The following is a 15000-nucleotide window of genomic DNA, read 5'->3' on the forward strand; positions in this document are numbered from 1 at the left end:
GTGTCAAAGGTGAAAGAGAGACGTTCGTTGTATATTGACAGTCATAGTGAGCAGTTGCAAATAATATATTATTAGAGAAGTTTAGAGAATGCATGGAAAATGTGTTTATGGTAACGAAAATTCTCTCTCTCTCTCTCTCTCTCTCTCTCTCTCTCTCTCTCTCTCTCTCTCTCTCTCTCTCTCTCTCTCTCTCTCATACCAGGATCAAAATTAGCAGTGTGGAGTGTCTATCTCCATCTCGCCCCACCCGTGACATGAAAGGTCAAAGGACGTTATAGATTTATCGTGGCTTCCTTGCGTGACCATCTTACTGTCTTATCCTCCTTTTTATCTTTTTTTTTTCTTTCTTTTTTACTCCGCGGAAGTGAAAAAATGGTAACCTTCAATTAGTCATAGATTTTTATGTGAAGAAAAGACTTTGAGCCGTCATCGACATCTTTTACTCTCTCTCTCTCTCTCTCTCTCTCTCTCTCTCATCAGTTGCGTGCTGGTAAACAAGAACAGCTGAACAACCACATGCGCCCAGTTGATCAACATTTCTTATTATGCACTTCACCTTACGTATTCATCCCATAAACAGTATCTTCACTCACTTTCACACACTAAATAAACAAAATTCAATAAAATATCTAACAATAAATCGTTAGGATACGAATAAGAGAGAGAATAAGGGAAGTGAGAGATATGATTGTAAGAACTTCGCCCAGCCATGATCAGGAGGCCGAGAGGGTGAGTACCGGTGTCTTTCTCTCTTATGCATTATCCATGTGTTCTGCGGCGTGTGGTGGCTGAGGTGTGGAAGAATGGCTGTCTGGGAGTACTGCAGGTGTGAGGTTTGTGTTGCTATTGTTGACTGCGAGCTGTGTTGGTTGTAGTGTGTGTGTGTGTGTGTGTGTGTGTGTGTGGTTGGGCAGACGGTGGACATGTCTGTGTTGTTGAGGAGGGTCCGTGGAGGGTTTGTACAAAGCTACTAGGTGGCCAGACGTTATTACAGACGCACTACATCTGCCACCTTGCTTAAACAGGACTTAAAACTAGAGACTTTGGAAATAAGATGACTAATATACAGACAACTGATGTCATACAAGATCACAGACAGGCTTGTTGACATAAACACACGTACACAGTTCAACAACGCATTCTACCAGAGGCAGCCACAAATTTAAATACCACACCTACCAAACTGAGATTGATATATTCAAATATTCTTTCCTCCCTCGCAGCATCCAAGAGTGGAATAATCTCCTATCTCATGTAGTTAACAGCCTCATCTTGACAACTGTAGCAGTAGGATCACCCATCACTATCTTCCTAATCCTAACCCTAATCCTTTCCTATTACCTAATTCTAACCTTCACTCCTATCCTGACCTTAATCTTATCCTTCCATATCCTCATAAGTCTCCTACACAACCCCACCCCACTCTCTGCTGCTCTTTTCAGACTCATTACTGAAACTGCTATCCTTGTTCACTTGTTCCATTCCCATCCTAACATGTACACAGACAATGCAGCAATAGTCATTTGTAAATATAACTCCATACAGAAGTTGACTGCATGAAATACCTGGAAGATGTTTTGATACTCTGACCTCACTATAGTGTGCAGTGGCATTATGCAGGAGAAATTGTGACCTGAGAGCAAATTGGCATGACAGCGGTGTCTCACTGGGTGGTAAAACTGTGTGGCATGGCCGTGGAGTGAGGCAATGTGGTGGCGCTGCCTTATTTGTACCATGTCGCACTAGGTGGCGAAACCACAGGATGGGACAGTGTAGCAGTGCCTTATCAGTTCCATGTCATACTGGCTGGCTGTGCTGCTAAAATTAACCGCTAGCAGCTGTTGTGGGGAGTAGATGATCTGATCTTTTCTTACCCCATGGAAGCATATTCCTTTGGGGTTAAAAAAAATTACATGCTTTCACCTGTGGGAGGAGGGTAGAGGATCTGAATTTTCCTTACCCCCTTCCCCCAGGTGAAAGTAGATGATATTTTTTTTTTTTACCACATAAGGGCTGGTGTGCTTCCATGGGGTAATAAGAGATCAGGTCTTCAACCCCCTCCCTCAGGTAAAGGCAGATAATTTTTTTTACCCTGAAGAGGCCAATGTGTTAAAAACAAGCACCAACTCACTTCATCCATGACAGAGAACATTGTAGCAAGTCTGTAAATCTGTCTTTTCTTGATTGCACACTGACAAAAACATTAAATCATAAATCCGCTTTCACTACCTGTTTTTTAAATCAGTGGGAGTAAAAATCAGGGTAATTGTTTTAAAAAATATCTGCCATCTTACGTGAACTGTAGCCTGTCATTAGTGTTAATGATAAAAAGTTCAAGAGGCATTTTGAAGGCCCTTCCTCACCACTGATTTATTTTATGCTCTTTCCTTAACACATTAGCTGTACTTCTTAATGTCATCTTTTCTTTACCTTGCACAAGAGAAAACTTGTAAAAAAAATTCATGTGGCTTTTATCCTTTGTGGCAAAAAGTTCAAGAACCATTTTGAATACACTTCCTTACCACTGATATTTTTCTGTTGCAACACACTTTACTTTGTAGTCACGTTTGCATTAGGTTATTTAGGAGAAGCATTTTTGATATCCACACTCCACAAGGCAGAGATCCCCTTCAGTAACACTAATACTCAAGAGGAGGCATTACTAAACGGAATCCATCTGAACCCAACCACATCTAGCCTGATGGAATTTAGCCATGTGGAGTGGAATAAAAATTTGCACTTTTTCAACTAGCCAGACTAACATGACTTATCCTTACTGAACCTAACCTTTCCAAACCCGACCAAAGCAGACCTAACCTAATGTAACCTGCAGTATACAAGTCCTCAGACAAAAATAGCTGCCAATTTTCTGCGAAGATAAATAAATCCACATGCCTCAGGAATGTCCATTGCCCCTTTGTCTTTATCTGTGTGATGACCTCTTGAACTCTGAGCACACACCCTTCCCTGGCCACAGTTAACAGAGACCTAAACTTTGAAATGAAACACACCTCTCGTTTACCAGTCTGAGGCACTTTGTTAGGTTAGATGGGCTTAGGAAGGACACTGGGAAAGAATGGATGCGATTACTTGGCGATGATGCAGCAATGTTGTAAAGAATTATCGTGCCATTGTTATTTGAATATGAGGATAATCGTACCAATAACTGCTCATGGGGGGTTTTGTTTTGGGGTCATGCATGATTACATTACAGTGAGTGAAGTGTTTCAAAATACTCATCTGAACTTAAACAAGGCTAGAATATCAAACTGAGAAGCTGTGGCAGTTAGAGGGTTATGTGTGCACTTTGAGAACTGTCCCATTATGCAGTTGTAAGGTGCATAACCAAATAATAATGATAATAATAATAATAATAATAATACATCAGCACTCCTCTCACCATCTCCTCTTCTCCCCCCACAGGGTCACCATCCCACAGCTGGCCGTCATATCTTGTATTGGCGTCCTTGGTGGCATCTACATCTGGAAGCCTCTGCTTATTCGTTACAAGACAGAACACCACGCATCCGCCACTCCTGCTCAGCCCAAGTGAAGAAAATATATCCACATGTCTGGTTAAACACTCTGGCCTTTGTGTGGTTGTCGCAGGGTGTTTAGAGGGAAGTTACTGTGAAATTGTGTTCTGCTGCTACAATGAGACCCTCAGGAATCACAAAGTTCCCTGTGTTCTCTGCCAGTATTGCTGTCACTGTTCTATTGTTTGTTGGGTGAGTAAATGTGTGTTTTCTTTCTGAATTGTTCTCATCTCATTGTATTTTTACTGGAGTGAGTCAAGCTTGTAATGTCCTGTCAAATTTTAAAGTTAATTTGTCATGTTTGATTCCTCATTGCACACACAGCATTTCCAATCTCTATAGTTGTGCTGTCCATTCTTTTCTCTTATTTTATCAAGCATGGTTATATCAGCTACAACCAGTATGATTTTCCATGACATTCCAGTCCCCCTAATCTTTCCAACAAGTCCTTCCATATAATTTTCCATGGTATTCCAGTCCCTCTAACACTTTTTCTTCTCGTCATTCCAGATACAGATGGGTTTTGGCGCCAATACTGATCCAAAACAGACGGATGAAGCAGGAGGAGTTTGCAGACATGATATATGAGTTTAAGCATAAGAAGGTAGAGGAGTGAGGAGGAGGAGTCTAGGAGAGAAGTGAAGGATGGCGTGGAAAGGTTAGTATTCAAGTCAAGCCTGGTTATTTATTTGTTCAGCTGGTTTTGCATGTGGAGTAGCAGGTGGTGGTGATGGTTGTGGTGGTGTAAGTACAAATTGGATCTAGAAATTTGTGTGTAGTGTGATAATATTGATAACAGTACAGGCTTGAAAGGTTAATATTCAAGTCAGGTTATTTATCTAGCTTGCTGTTTTGGATATGGAGTGCTAGATAATAATGAAACAAGTCCATGGCCATGTCATATCCCAAGAAACTCTAAATTTTTGTAGACTCATGAAAAGTGCACAGGAGGTCTTCGGGACACTTAATCTCAAATTTTTTATAATTCTTCTGGTCTTCTCTTCAGTGATGGCACCTAAGCAGGCCTTCTTGTAGTTTTTCCTTCTGAATCAGCCTACCATTTGTAAACATTATGGTAGGTATTCACTAGAGTTTTTTTCAATGTGTTTTGTACCCCTGGCCAGCCCCACACTTATATAAAACAGAAGAAAATGGCTGAGAAGTGAATAGCCGTACAAATTAATAACGATACATATCCATCTATTTATGTATATACCAGGCTGGCAACCCCAGACAAGCACTACACTCAATCGTACACATGTCATCCACACTCACGGGAAATTAATTATTGCCTATAACATATTCCTCATTATGTTTAAGTTTATAAATACAATTCTAAAGCCATATGGCCAGGCAGTCCGTAACTCATATGTATAATTCAGAGAAGAGTGATCTTAACTATCTTTTGTCCTTGTAAGGGGAGACACAAGAAAAATGGTGAGACTAATTGTATTATTCTTGCAGTTACAGTGTTGAATAATTGAAGAGTGTTTTGGTTGGCAGTCTTATGAGTATTGTTATTGTTTATCCTTCCACAGCCTGCAGTGTTCCATTTTATGGGAAGGGTGTATATGTAAATAAAAGTATGTAAAGTTTTATTAATCCAAGTGTTGTCTTGATTCCCATTTTGACATTAAGAAAGTATTTGTAGTAGTAGTAGTAGTAGTAGTAGTAGTAGTAGTAGAAATAGTAGTAGTAGGGGAAGGAAGAGATGGAGGAGAAGGAACTTAAAAGAATAAAAAATGTGGATGGAAGGGTTAGTGAGTGGATGATTGGATGGATGGATGGATGAATGGTTTGTAGGTAGGTCAAGTATAGACCAGTGAAGAAGAAGGAGGAGGAGGAAGTTCATTCATAGGTTTCCTCCATAATGTATTTTTCCTCCTTTTTTTCCTTCTTCCTTCCTTCTTTCTTTTCATTTCTATTTTTCCTTCCTTCATTTGTTCATTTGTTTGTTTGTTCCTTCCTTCCTTCCTTCCTTCCTTCCTTCCTTCCTTCCTTCCTTCCTTCCTTCCTTCCTTCCTTCCTTCCTTCCTTCCTTCTTTTTTATCCTTCCTTCATTCTCTATAAATTTGGCCCATTGCATGTGTGAATCCTTCGTCTGTTTTGGGGTACCCGACTACATTCACCACATGCATTATTATACATTACACAATATACCTTATAATATTGATGTCTATAAAATGCTTAAATTATGAAGTTTTCAGTGCTTGCAGGGGTAATAAGTTAGCTCTAGTCTAAAGTATCCTCAAAGAAGGGAAGGGGTGCAAGCAGATTTATGGTAGCTAGTGGATGGGGCTGCCTATCAGAGAGATGTGGAAGGAGATGGTAGTGGGGTTGATTTATGGTATGGTTGTAGAATGAGCAGATAATAGTAGTGGTGGTGGTGGTGGTGGTGAAAGAAAAGGATGAAAAGAGGAAGAGATCTGTGTGTGTGTATGATCTTACATTATACTTTAGAAATTATTGTATTTATATATATTTCAATTTATCTGTATCCTTTGCATATTCCACTTTGTCTTGTAGTACAACTCTTTGATATATATGCATATATATATATATATATATATATATATATATATATATATATATATATATATATATATATATATATATATATATATATATATATATATATATATATATATATATGAGAGAGAGAAAGAGAGAGAGAAAGAGAGAGAGAGAGAGAGAGAGAGAGAGAGAGAGAGAGAGAGAGAGAGAGAGAGAGAGCAATTATAAAAAAATATTAGAAAAAAACTGAAAATATGCTAAGGACTTTCATCTTATCTTGTGTGAATGTCACTTAAGATTATGAACTTTTTAGACACTCAGCATTTATAAGCTATCAGGGAAATGTGAAGGTTGTGTGTGTGTGTGTGGTATCCTTGACCTCAGGAAGGGTGTGGAAGGGCAGAGGTGGAGAGGGAGTGGTAGATGTGGAAGAAAGGGTAGAGAGAAGGAAGAAATGATGAAAGAGGAAGAGAGAGAAAAAAAATAGGAAGGAGGAAGAAGGTGTGGAGGAAAGAGTAGAGGAGTGGAGGGAACTGGAATATAATTATCTCTTGGCTAAATTACTTAATGATGATGTATATTGGTGTTGATGGTGATGGCGATAAGGAGGAGGAGGAGGAGGAAAGAAGTAAATGAAGATGAAAAAATAAGAAGGATTATGATGAAGGAGAAGAAAAAGAAAATAGAAGTAAAGAAAGAAGAGAACTATGGCAAAGGAAAAGAATGAAGGACAAGGTGAAAAAAGGAAAGAAAATTTGAGATTAAAAGGAGGAGGAGGAAGAGGAATATGATAAAAAAAAGAATTAAGGTGAAGAAGAAACAAGAGATAAAAAAAAAGGAGAAAGTGGAAGAGAAGACGAGAATAAGAAGAAAGAAGAGAACACAAAAAATGAGAAGATGAATAGGAAGTGGAGGACACGATGATGAAAAAAGGGGAAAAAAAAAAAACGAGATCTGTGAAATATAAAACTCATAACTGTCTTGTCATAATCTTTTATCATATTACTGTTTTTTAATTCTTTATTTTTTTCTGCAGTGCCTTTAAACCATGGCCTTGATTTCATGGTTCATATTTACATCTCTCTTTCTTCTGTGGTCTGCATTGCCTTGGATGCTAATGCAGTGTTGGTTATTTTGTATTTCAATCAGACCTGAGCATATGTTGGCTGGGGTATTAATATGTATGTGTGGCTTAGTTAGTTGTGTCTGTTTCTCTGTCTGTCTCTCTTTCTCTTTATTCCATTCTGTTCATCAATCACCCTATTTGAGAACCAGTTTCTTTGTGTTTTTTATTTATGTCTAACTTTACCATATCAAGCTTGAATTGTACTTGTGTGTTTGCGTGTGTGTATTTTCCTGAAGTTTTCTGAGTTATGTCTGTTAGCAGGAAAATTCTCTCTCTCTCTCTCTCTCTCTCTCTCTTCCAGCCTTGATGTGTAGGCAGTTCTGTTTATTCTTAACCTTCTTGATAATTGTCTACCTTCCTCTTGACCTTCCACACACACACACACACACACACACACACACACACACACACACACACACACACACACACACACACACACACACACACACACACACACACACACACACACACACACACACACACACACACACACACACACACACACACACGCATATACTGTATTTATTAATGTTGCTTGTGGATTGTGTATAGCAGAATAGATAAAAGAACAGAATTTGGAGGAAAATACTCATTCTCGTTTATTTCCTCTCTCTAATGAATAGGTACTGGAAGTTATTTATTTATTTTTTTGTTTCCCATTGCAGGTAGTACTGTAATAGAATACCTGGGTGATACCTGGTGTTCATTTTTTAGTTTGAGCCAGTGGGGGAACTTAATGATTATACTTTAAAGAGAGTGTTTATGTTCTTTAACCTTTTCCCTGGGCGACAATGACATACTTAACATGCTAACTGTAGCACATAATCATACAATCTTGTTTTTTTTTTTTTGTTTATTTATATGTTTTATTTATTTGTCTATAATGTTACATGTTTTTGTGGAATTTTTATTATTATTATTATTATTATTATTATTATTTTTACTTTTTCTTTATGTGTGTGTGTGTGTGTGTATGTGTGTGTGACAATGGCATATCAGTTTAGACAAGCTTCCTGTTTTATTACACTTATTCTTTAATATATCTTAATCTATCTATTCATTTATCTATCCATTTATTTATCATGTATTCTCAAGCATTTTCTTTCATTCCCCCTCTCTCACCTTTTATATATTTGCACAATCTCCGGTGTTCTTCCTATAACATTAACCTGCTTGACCTCCTCACCTATTCCAAGCATCTGTAACTGTGGGCTATATCTTATCATTGCCATTAATACATGGAGCTTAGTAACAGTGTAATGCATAGGATTTAATTAAGGACACATATTATTGAGAAAGTTCTGTCTTTTTTTTTTCTTTGTATTGCTTTATTGGTCAGGTAGTTTGTATATTTATCTATTTATATATATGTATTTTTTTTGTAGGGACGGTTTTATTTTCTCAAATTTTTTCCTTCTTCCTTGTTCCTGTTTTAGGTATCTGCTTCTCTCTCTTTCTTCTGATTATTGTAGGTTTTTTGTTATTTATTTATTGATTTATTTTTATGTATTTTACTTATTTATTTCTGTCAATGAAGCAATTTTTATATTCTTAAGCTTTCTTTTTCTGTTCTTCCTTCTATTTTATACCTGTCTTCACTTAAGTCTTAAACCATTCTATATTTTTTTTATTTATGGATGTATTTCGTAAAGGAATTTTCATGTTCCTTATCTTTTCCTTCCTTTCAGTTCAGTAGTGGCATTCATAACTTTCTCTCTCAATATTCTGCTACTACAACATGTGTGCTGCTTTCTAAATCTAGCAAGACTTTCACTTATAGTACTTGTGTGTCTGCCTGTCTGTATCTCACTCTCTCCACCTCTTGGCACTGACCTACTTAACTTTTGGGTGTTTTATGTGTCTGTCTGTCTGTCTGTTTGTTTGTTACCCTCTGAAGTTTAGCAGTTCTGGTGAAAATAGTTAGTTAGGTAGGTAAAAAAAAATAAGAGGAAGAGAGAAAGAGTGAGTGTTGACTGATTCACTGACTTGTTTATGCATAAGGAACTGAAAAATACAGTATTGTACAAGGTTAGATTCTAATGTCACCTTTGTGTGTGTGTGTGTGTGTGTGTGTGTGTGTGTGTGTGTGTGTGTGTGTAGGGTTTAATTAAAAGCCAGCTGATATATGACATTCAGGTCAGTTCACTCATGTCAGAGGAAAAACTAGTTGGCATACCTGTGTGTGTGAGTGTTTGTCTGTGTGTCTGTCTGTGTGTGTGTGTGTGTGTGTGTGTGTGTGTGTGTGTGTGTGTGTGTGTGTGTGTGTGTGTGTGTGTGTGTGTGTGTGTAAATAAGTACAGTAATGCATTCTGAAAAGTTATCAAAATTATTGTCTTTTTATTTGATTACTTATTTTCTTGTGTGTGTGTGTGTGTGTGTGTGTGTGTATGTGTGTGTGTGTGTGTGTATTTTCATTCTTTGCAGGATTATGATGTTTAGTTCTTAAATATCAGATTATCATGTTTTCTGTCAATTTATGGATTTATGTATACTAGTGTTCATCCACAGCACTTCCTGTTGCGTGTGTGTGTGTGTGTGTGTGTGTGTGTGTGTGTGTGTGTGTGTGTGTGTGTGATTCTCTCATGGTATCAGAGAGAAAAAAAGAGAGAATGATGAAACAAAATTCTCGTACATTCCAGTTACAAAATTAATAACATACTTTCGACGTTTTTTTTTTCCCCTCTAGTGGTAATGACATTTTGCAAGCTTTGAGAACATTCCTCATTACCTTTTCTAGATGCATGCAATTTTCACACATGACCTGAACAAGAAAAAAGAAAAAAAGAAAAAAAATGTCCTTGAATTTTCCTCACGTTTTTGAAATCAAGAGACAATTTCTGAGTTGCTTCCTAGTGACAGTGTAGCAATGGAGGAGGAATTGTGCTTGTAACTCTCTTAAATTGGTGAGCTTGTACACTCACCCTAAGAAGTGATGGGACACCTAACATTCAATTTACACTGCATGAATCAGATTGGAGTTTATAAATAGACATAATCTCCCTCGTATTAACCATTACAGTCCTAAACATTCTTCTTTTCCCTCCTTATCACCTACAACTTAATAGATGCTTGTTTTGTTTTTTGTTTTTTCTTTTATAGGTATGTAGATGTTAAGATTAGCTAGTGAGTGCTCTGCTGTTGGACACACACACACACACACACACACATTCTTTCATTATATTCTACTGTACAGTGTATCATTCTAGCAGGGACATGGTTATTAAGACAGTCATGGGAGTGTCTAATCACAACAAACACCTCCCATCACCTTCAGATAAGCACCTTCAGATAGACACCTTCACCTTTAGATACTGTAGGTCATCACGGCCTCGTTAGGGCCAACATATCTGCTGCTACTTTTTTCACGTGTGTTCTCTAAGCAAACATGTCTTTTACTGCAAATTGCAGGTGCTGATGAACAGTTAGGGAGCCACAGACACCAGGCACTAGTGAACAGTTAAAGGCTGCAGTGGGTGTGGGAGTGAAGAAGAGGATGTGTGAGAGGTCAGTAGCCTAAACAGTTAGTAGTATATGTAGTCACTGTATACAAACTTGATGCTGCAGCCAAGGTTGTGGTGGTGATGGGGGGGGAGGAATGCTGGTGAGTGCTTTCAGTGGCAATAACAGGAAGTAAGTTGAGTGAAAAAGTAAGGCAATGATCAAAACCAGAGTTGTATTAGCAGAACCTTCGTAAAATGTATTGATAGTGAATTAGTGAATACTCTTGCTGGTTGTAACAGGAAGTAAGGTGAGTTAATGGGAGGAAGAAAAAGGGAAGAGGTGAGTGAATGGGAGGAAGAAAAAGGGAAGAGGTGAGTGAATGGAAGGAAGGAAAAAAAAAAGGGGAGGAAAGGAAGATGGGCCAGTTTATTATGTGTTGGTGGAGTGAGAGGGGGAGAGAGAGAGAGAGAGAGGGAGAGAGAAGGGTAGAGGTCTTGTTAAACCATTACAATTCTTCTTAAACTATCACTGGAACCACAAAATAGCCCAATAACAAGGAGAGAAGGATAAGAAGGGAGGATAGGAGGAGCAGGTAGTGAAAGGAAGGAAGGATGAAAAAGGATGATTGAAAAGAAAAATAATGGTAAAGGATAGATAAAAAGAAGGATGGGAAGGAAAATTATATAAAAGAGGAGGAAGAAAGGAGAGAAGGATAAGGAAAAAAAAAGATAGGAAGGAAAAGAATGTAAATTTTCTATCTATCTATCAATGTACCATTCTTTCATCTACCTGTATAAACAGAACACACACACACACACACACATACACATACGTCATAATAACAGTGAGCTCCTCTGGGCAGGAATTAAATAGGGAGGTATCATTTTCTTAATTCAGATTGACATTAATTATGATGCTGCCAGGCACAAAGGTAAGTGATTGGAGGGATGGAGAGAAAGGTCACTTGTCTCAGGCAGTGCTAGGAAGAGGAGGAGGAGGAAAGAAGGGAATGTGCTTGGTTGTTAGCTGAAGAAGAAGAAGGAGGAGGAGGAGGAGGAAGAGGAGAAAAGAAATATGCTTGGTTGTTAGTTGAAGAAGAAGGAGGAGAAGGAGGAGGAGGAGGAGAATGACAGAGGGGAGTGTGCATGCTTGTTAGCTGAAGAAAGAAGAAGAGGAGGAGGAGAAGGAAAGAAGAAAATGTGCTTGGTTGTTAGCTGAAGGAGGAAGAGGAGGAGGAGGAGGAAAGGAAGGAATATAATCATAAACTTAGATGACGAGGAGAAAATGAAAAAAAAGAAGAGTTTCATGAGAAGGAAGAAGAGAAAATGATAAATGAGGAATAAGAAATAAAGAAAGAAAAGGGGGAGGAAAGCAAAAAGCACAAATCTATCCATACGTATCATCATTACCATTATTCTTCTTGGACGAGGAATAAAAAGAAAGAAATAAGGAACGAAGGAAGAAAAAAAAATTATATATATATATATATATATATATATATATATATATATATATATATATATATATATATATATATATATATATATATATATATATATATATATACACACATAAATCTGCTTATATTTATCACTATTACCGCTGTTGTTGTTGGGTGTGGTGGTGGTGGTGGTGGTATTAGAGAGGGTAACCGTGGAGGGCATGAAGATGAAAAGTAATAGAGGGGAAAGCAAAGAGAATATTCGTAACATTCTTATATGTCATTGTTATTGTTGCTGGTAGTAGTGGTGGTGGTGGTGGTGGTGACGGGGGATGGGAGAGGAGGAGGAGGATTACTGTCCTTGGAGTAACTCATGTTTGCCACACCCTTAGACCTCCTCGCCTCCTCCTCCTCTCCCAACCTTCTCAGACACGTTGGGGCGAGGAAAAAAAAAAAAAAAACAAATAAAAATAAGATTCCACCCACGAATCTTGATATGTATACAATGGAAGTAGGACAAGTAGTAAGAGTGGAAAAATATTGATAAGAAAGAATCAACTTGCGGTACCTTATTATGAAACACGATCAGATTGCAAAGTAACGCAAATCTAAGGAACTACGTAGATCTTAGGTAAATATGAATGAATTGATGAGAAATTAGTGATGGTGGACTGTGAATGAAATTTTGGATCATAAGGGGAAGAAAATAAAGGATGGAGGAGAGAGAGAAAGGAAGGAAGAGGAGGAGTAGGAGGAGGAAAGAGGGAGGGGCAAACACGTATATACAAAGGAAGAATTGAGAGAACATAAAGAAGTATGAAAGAGAAAAAGATGTAGGCATGAGGATGAACGAAGAGAAGAGCGGAAATGTACACTTAAGGAAGAAGTGATAAGAGAAAATAAGGAAAAAAGAAAGAATTGTAGTCGATATGATAGGCTACGCTAGGCTAGTCAATTAAAGAAGAGAAGATAGCTTGAATATGCGAAAAATGAAGTGGACAGATAAGGAAAGACGATAAAAAGAGTAAAATAGATATGTCAGATTAGAGAATTCAGAAACACTACTCTCTCACCACGACTATTTTCAAGGGTTACAGAAATGATTAGCCGGGTTCTCAAGTGTTTCTGCTGTTCATATTGTAGAAATCTTAATCTGTCATAAACCATATATATATATATATATATATATATATATATATATATATATATATATATATATATATATATATATATATATATATATATATATATATATATATATATATATATATATATATATATATATATATATATAAAACATTTGAAAACCCGTGTAACTTCAACTAGAGCCTTTTGAATATAGTGGAGGTGGGGCGCAGAAATGTTTAAGAATATGGGCAATGACTGAATAGATGAAAAGAGCGAAAGCATTACGGTAATATATAATACTTACTTCGCATTGAATACTCCCTTATATGGTATAAAAGTGGAAGAAAGGAAGAATAAGACAAGTGTGGCATACGTTGCATTTGAAAACCCCCTTGTAAGGCGGCGCAGTGAAATATGAGGATGATAATTCTTGTAAGAGATCAGGCGTTCAGAATGGGTGTGGAAATGGGGCGTGTAAGGCTGAACGCTGCAATTTAGCGGAGAGAAGATTGTAGGTATCGCCAGAGATGATAAATAGCGGAGTTAGCGGTGTACATTATGGAGTCGTATGGTGTCTGGAATGTGAATGGGTTGAGAAGAGATGGTATGGTGATGATGTGATGATGAGAAAGATGGCACTGACTGGTACTGTGGAGGTTACGCTATTGTGGTGATGAGAAATGATGATGAATAGTGATGAGAGATGGAAAGAGGTAGGTCATGTGGGAGATAGGAAAGGGAGAATGAATGGGCTTAGTAATTACATGTTTTTTTTGAATGATAAATGGTGAAATGGAATGAGTAACAATTACTAACGACGGGGAAGACAATAGATGGAAGAGAGGAAAAAAAATAAGGTACGTTAAGGTAGGCTAAGTAGATGGATATGATGATAATGTTAAAATGACTAGTATTTTTGCAAGGGTAAGTGAAGTGAAGTGGTGGTGATGCGATGAGTAACAGATAACAAAAGTGAAGACAAGAGTAGGTTGGTTCCGAACACACGAGATTGTAGTGGAAGTGACGAGAGGTTGAAGGAAAGTCTTGCGGAGTTAACAAGAGGAAGACAAAGAATAGGTTAGTTCTGAACACACGAGATTGTAGTGGAAGTGACGAGAGGTGGAAGGAAAGTCTTGCGGAGTTAACAAGAGGAAGACAAAGAGTAGGTTAGTTCTGAACACACGAGATTGTAGTGGAAGTGACGAGAGGTGGGAGGGATGGTCGCGGGCAAGTTAGCGCTGTTGTGGCGAGTGGCGAGACTGGATGAAACGTGGGCTGTGGTAAGCTTGGGCGGGGTCGTGGCCCTGGTATTTAAACCGTTCCGTACACACACACACACACACACACACACAGGCAAGCTAAGCAGCCGTACACATACACACGGACATACATACATACATACACCTGGCCACCACCAACACCACCAGTCCCTCCCTCCTGTGACCTTGCAAGCAAAAACTCCTTCCTAACCCGTCCCAACCTCCTCCTCCTATCTCTTCCCCTCTCCCTCCTCTCCCTCTCATCGTGTAGGTGGCTGTGGGTACTCCAGGGCTTGTATGCATATATATCCACATTCATGCACGCCCGCACCACTCAAACTACCTGATTTACATGGATATTTGACGTTTAATAAGAGGTGAAAATTTTGTGGCCGCTACGGTAACGCTGCTGCTTCTAACATTCTTATCAATTTACCGTATTAGCAGAGAGAGAGAGAGAGAGAGAGAGAGAGAGAGAGAGAGGGTGGAAGGGAGAAAGAGGGTGGAAGGGTAGACTACGAAGCGAAATTTGATATATATCTAAAAAATAAAATA

The 15000-nt window shown here is 38.2% G+C and overlaps 1 protein-coding gene across 13 annotated transcripts in view; it reads left to right on the forward strand.

Annotated features, from left to right (window-relative positions):
* The window catches only part of LOC135097374 (uncharacterized), a 161294-nt gene that overhangs the window by 2349 nt on the left and 143945 nt on the right, over positions 1 to 15000 (forward strand). For 2 of the 13 annotated variants that reach the window (XM_063999208.1, XM_063999205.1), the window contains exons 1-4: positions 509 to 729; positions 3424 to 3728; positions 4047 to 4194; positions 10585 to 10680. The gene's annotated coding sequence lies outside the window, so the exon portion shown is untranslated. Of the gene's footprint in view, positions 1 to 508; positions 834 to 902; positions 956 to 3423; positions 3729 to 4046; positions 4195 to 6656; positions 7683 to 7841; positions 10683 to 13426; positions 14353 to 15000 lie in introns of those variants that run through there. The other 11 variants (XM_063999211.1, XM_063999213.1, XM_063999214.1 and 8 more) reach the window with 9 other exon arrangements.

This window comes from Scylla paramamosain, unplaced genomic scaffold, assembly GCF_035594125.1.
Source record: "Scylla paramamosain isolate STU-SP2022 unplaced genomic scaffold, ASM3559412v1 Contig18, whole genome shotgun sequence".
NCBI classification, from domain to species: Eukaryota; Metazoa; Arthropoda; class Malacostraca; order Decapoda; family Portunidae; genus Scylla; species Scylla paramamosain.